Genomic DNA, 5,628 nt, shown 5'->3' on the forward strand with positions numbered 1-5,628 from the left:
GAGATTGTATTGCTCCTTATTAGGAGGATCGCATCATGCAAAACACAAAAAGGGAAAAGAAATGATTTGGCAAAGCAACATGGAGGGTGTATATTCTCTCCATCATCATCACCAGAACAATAGCTGAGCCAAACAGCAGGCAGACATTTTACTGGATGATTGCACTCTTTAACCTAACTGTATACATACAGATTAATATACATAAAGGAAAAGAAAATACAAAAAAGATCTATTGATCTATCTGTCTATCAATTGATCTCTTTTCTATATATGTATATACACGGTATACAGTATTTATAATGTCTCTCTTTCCCCCCCTCTCTCTTCCTCCATCTGTCTCTCCCCCCATCTCTCTCTCTCATTCTTCTGTCAGATGCATCATCTGCTTTTACGTCTCTATGACCCACATGTGGAACTATAAGAACACGAGCAGTCTCTGTGTTAGCAATGTTGAAGGACACGTCACACAAAAGTCATCCTATACAGACAATCATTTCCCTTATCACCCATCCACATGCGCGCGTGGCATGAATGCATACGTACATTATTGCATACGTTGACGTGCGTTGCATTGCAGCAGCCCGTTGCAATTTATAGGCTTCTGACGCACCGACACATCCCTAAAACCGCCCGCGTCACAAAATGTTTGCCCTTAAGCACTACGGCGTGTTGCAGCACATGTGCATTGCCCTATTTCAAATCAAAGGCGCCGTAGAGCTTCAATGAATGCAACGTTCATGGCTGTGATGCACGTTAACATGCATTCCCACAACGCAGATGTCAATCAGTCTTTTGGGCCCCCCCCCTGATCATTAACTTGAACGGGTGACAGCTGCCGCCTTGTAAACGACAAATGAGAGATTCCTGCAGCAGGAAATGGCAAGTCCCTGACACAGGGATCCCTACTCCCACCTAAAGATATACTGTGGGTGTAAATGGGGCCTAAGATTTGCTCTGCGAGCTTCAGGGCTACTTCACACCAAATCCGGACCAGATCTGGATACGTTTCTGCATATGCAGTGCGTTTTTGATGCGTTCCAGTCCGTTTTTGTTTTTTTAGCCTAAAATGGGCTTCCAGGTGTAGTCCAGTGCGTTTGCATGCGGTTTCTATGTGTTTGCATGTGTTTTGGTGCATTCCAGAGCAGAATAGGCAATAGTGCCTGCTAGGGTTGCCACCTGTCCTGGATTCACCTGGACAGTCCGGGTTTTGAGTCCTGTATGTGTTGTTTCCGGGTTTCAGGCCCGCCGACATCCTGACCCGGCACATTCAGGACTCAAAACCCGGACTGTCCAGGTGAATCCGTGACAGGTGGCCACCCTAGTGCCTGCTGCAGTTTTCCCACAGGCACAGGAACTGAACGCCGTGGTGTGACCACTAAATGTAGTAGGACAGAAAGTTGTCAGAGACTGCAGAGAGGCTACAGGAGATGGTCAGAGACTGCAGGCAGTGGCGTCACAAGGGTGTGTGGGGGTTGCGGCCCGCACCCGGGTGCCACCATTGGTGGGGTGATACCAAAATGACTGACAGTCATTTTGGTGTCACCCCAGTCATTTTGGTGTCACCCCTTATGAGCAGTCGGGCAATCGGTCATGGACCGAGAGCCCGACAGTGTCAGGAGGGGACCCGGCGGCATACCTCATCCCGCCCGGTGAACGACTCCTCCTCTCTCTGCCGGCATCCATCACCAAGACGGCCACCAGCAGGCGCCAATAAGATGACCGCGCATGAGCAATCACGTCACGGTGGGGTGTCACCCCTTCTACGCTCCGGGTGACACCCGGCCCCGGGATGCCCCTGACTGCAGGCATACTACAGGAGATGGTCAGAGACTGCAGACAGGCTACAGGAAACGATGAGGGAATGCAGACATGCTACAGGAGATGGTCAGAGACTGCAGACATGCTATAGCTGATGGTCAGAGACTGCAAACATGCTACAGGAAATATTCAGAGACTGCAGACATACTACAGGAGATGGTCAGACACTGCAGACATACTACAGGAGATAGTCAGAGGCGGCAGACATACTACAGGAGATGGTCAGAGGCGGCAGACATACAACAGGAGATGGTCAGAGGCGGCAGACATACTACAGGAGATGGTCAGAGGCGGCAGACAGGATACAGGAGATGGTCAGAGACTGCAGACATACTAAAGGAGATGGTCAGGGACTGCAGACATACTACAGGAGATGGTCAGAGACTGCAGACATACTACAGGAGATGGTCAGAGACTGACAGAGGAGGCAGACATACTACAGGAGATGGACAGAGGCGGCAGACAGACTACAGGAGATGGTCAGAGACTGCAGACATACTAAAGGAGATGGTCAGGGACTGCAGACATACTACAGGAGATGGTCAGAGACTGCAGACATACTACAGGAGATGGTCAGAGACTGCAGACCTACTACAGGAGATGGTCAGAGACTGCAGGAGATGGTCAGAGACTGCAGACATACTAAAGGAGATGGTCAGAGACTGCAGACCTACTAAAGGAGATGGTCAGAGACTGCAGACCTACTACAGGAGATGGTCAGAGACTGCAGACCTAGTAAAGGAGATGGTCAGAGACTGCAGACATACTAAAGGAGATGGTCGAAAACATGTAAACATGCTAAAGGATTTGCTGGAGACTGGGGGCATGCAAGGGACAGGAGACAGCCAACACATCACATAAGACTGCTAGAGATCATTCTTATTTCAGCCCCCTTCGGAGATCAATGCTTCTACATTACTGCTCCCTACAGTCCCCATGAAAATGAACCACAGAAAGAGCCATTGTAAATGATCTGAGGGAAAAACATGCCCGCAGAGAGAAAGGAAGAGATAGCAAAGTAAGAGAGTGACAGAAATGAACCATGTGACCAGTAAACCCTGAACCAGCGTGAGGGAGAATTCTTCCTTCTCTGGCTCAGGTAAGAAGACAAATAACCATCATTTAACCCCTTCATGACAAAGGCCTTTTTTTTCCTCCCTGGTTTGCACCCATTTTATAATCTACATTTTAGGCCGGAAAATTACTTAAAACCCCCCAAACAGGATATATTTTCTGAAAGCCGAGACCCTGTAGAATAAAGTGTCGGCAGTTGCAAATTTTTATGTTGCAGGACATTAGCATAACGTATTATCAAACCCAAAAATGTAGTGAAAAATGCACTTAAGTTAAATTTAGTGCCCCAAAACACAATATAAAACCCATTTGTTTGTAAAATATAAAAGATGAGGTTACAACGAGTACATAGATACCCAACATGCGCAGGTTACAAATTGTGTGCGTTTGTGAAACTGCAACAGAATTCAGTACCCCAAAAAGTCCATAGACGATGCTTTAAAAGCCCCCACAGATCATTAATTTAGAGATACGTGTAAATATTGGCCCTAGAGTCATTGCTCTCACTCGGGCGTGTGCGGCGATACCCAACATGTGTAGCGCGATCGGCGTTTTCCTACGTAGGCGCACCCGATTCGTGTTTCCGTGACAACGTGCGAGCTCGCAGGGGCGGGAGACTTAATTTTTTTTACTTTTTACATTTCATTTAGTTGATATTATTTTTAAAACGGTTTTCTTTTTTTTAACTTTACTTTAATTGCTATCACATAGGGAGGCTTACAAGCCCACCATGTGATAAGCAAATAGTCAGTGACAGGTACTCTTTAAGATGATGCTGGCGGTCCAAAAGATCCCCAGTGTCGCCTTTACACTCTAAATAAGCTGCTGAAGGGCAGATCGCACATCAATAGCTTATAGCTGGGCTTCAGGAGCCCAGACTGACAGCTACGGGACCGGAAGTGATGCAATACACATCGCTCCCAGTCCCATAGTACGGGGAGGGGATCGACGAACCGATGTTAGCTGCTCTCCTCCCCAGCTTCCCGCCAACACCCGGAAAGCTGGTCCTGGGCCCTTAGGAGGGGCAGCGGAGCCCAGGAAACAAGGCAGGGGTGTCGGGCGGGGGAAGGGGGGCCCGGTTACCGGACCGTAGAAGCGATCTGGCGGCAGCTGAGCCGCCAGAATCGCTTCTACTGTAAAGAGTGACTCTACAAAACAGAACAGACTCCCGACAGCTAAAACCCGCCGGGAGTCTGTGTAACCACTTCAGACTTCATGTCGGGATTATCCCATCATAGGTCGTGAAGGGGTTAAGGTAAGACTGCGGAGTACACAGGACAGCTCTGGATTTCTGGCAGGATCAAAGTATATTTTGCACTTATTGAACAGATACAACGAAACTCTTTCCATGGTGAATGTACCAAAGTGAGCAAATAAGAGACGTTCAGTGTTAAGATTCACATTCCCTTCAAGGGACTTTCCTTTTCTAAAACACTGTAACATACGAGCCCGGTGTATGAAGACATAACTCCGGCAGATCAGCCTCGTCTCCCCGACTCCTTCCAAGCATGAACATTGTGTATGGAATCTGTATCGTAGCCCCTCGGGCTATTTGCTGAGCGGCTGCAATTTACATCTTGGCGGGTTAGCTTGTTGCAGCTGGCCGCCCCGCTTGATAAATCCCTCCGGCTGGCAGAGTCCGTATTCTCTGAATGGCCGCAATTTCCAGTTTGTCACATCGCCGGCCAAATTCCCAGGGTTCCTCGCTGGCTCTGGTTCCAGGCTATTCAGACGACGGGGACGTCGTTGGAAAGCGTACGGACGCAGTGTGGCAGTCCGCTGTAGAAGCTGAACGAAGTAACACGCTTCCTTCATTAACTGTATTAGGTATAGTGCCAGACATAGGATTGCACTCAGTGATGTCAGCATGGAGCCCATGGTGACGCCCCCCGCCGAAAACCCCGTAGACGCCCCCCCCTGAAGATTGAGAGCTTCTGTTCTTCATCTAATTACTGTTACATTTAAAGTGTTAAGGTGCTAAGGTTTTAAGGTGCCCATACACTGCACGATTCTCTTACGAGAATCGCGGGAAATCCCGCGATCGTACGAGAATCGTGCAGTGTATGGAAGGCGTGCGACCGTTTCTACTGTACGGTCGCACGTCTTCCGTCAAACCAGCAGGCTAGAAAACCCGCCGGGAATCGTAAGATTCTCGGCGAGTTAGTGGCCTGCTGGTTCGACAACTGCCGAACGGGCCGGTGTGCGTGCGCACGCGCACACAGCCCGTTTGCAGTCATCTTAAGCCCGCCCCTCATTGCAGTCATCGTAAGCCCGCCCCTCAGGGGGGTGGGCTTGCGATGATCAAGAGTACGATCTACCTGTCCAAGATGGGCAGATCGTACGTTTTTAAAATCACTTTACAACCATCGCAAGACTAAGGTCTTGCGATGGTTGTACAGTGTATGGCCACCTTAACTTTGGGCAAAGTAAAAAATTATGAACATGATACAGTCTGTGGATACCACTAACACAGCTGCTTTTTGGAGATACCCTCCCCCCAGTGATATAGTTATATTACCTGTGGATCCCCATCCATTAATAGGCCAAGCTGACCAGCGAAAATTGGGTCTTTGTGCTTACCGTAAAATCCCTTCCTTGAAATCCACTGCAGGACACAGGTACAGTGTAAAGGTGCCCATACACTGCTCGATTCTCGTACGAGAATCGGGCGAAATCCCGCGATCGTACGAGAATCGAGCAGTGTGAACTAAGACGTGCGACCGTTTCTACTGTACG

Source organism: Nanorana parkeri, unplaced genomic scaffold, assembly GCF_000935625.1.
Source record: "Nanorana parkeri isolate BGI_ZX_2015 unplaced genomic scaffold, ASM93562v1 scaffold321, whole genome shotgun sequence".
Lineage (NCBI taxonomy): Eukaryota > Metazoa > Chordata > Amphibia > Anura > Dicroglossidae > Nanorana > Nanorana parkeri.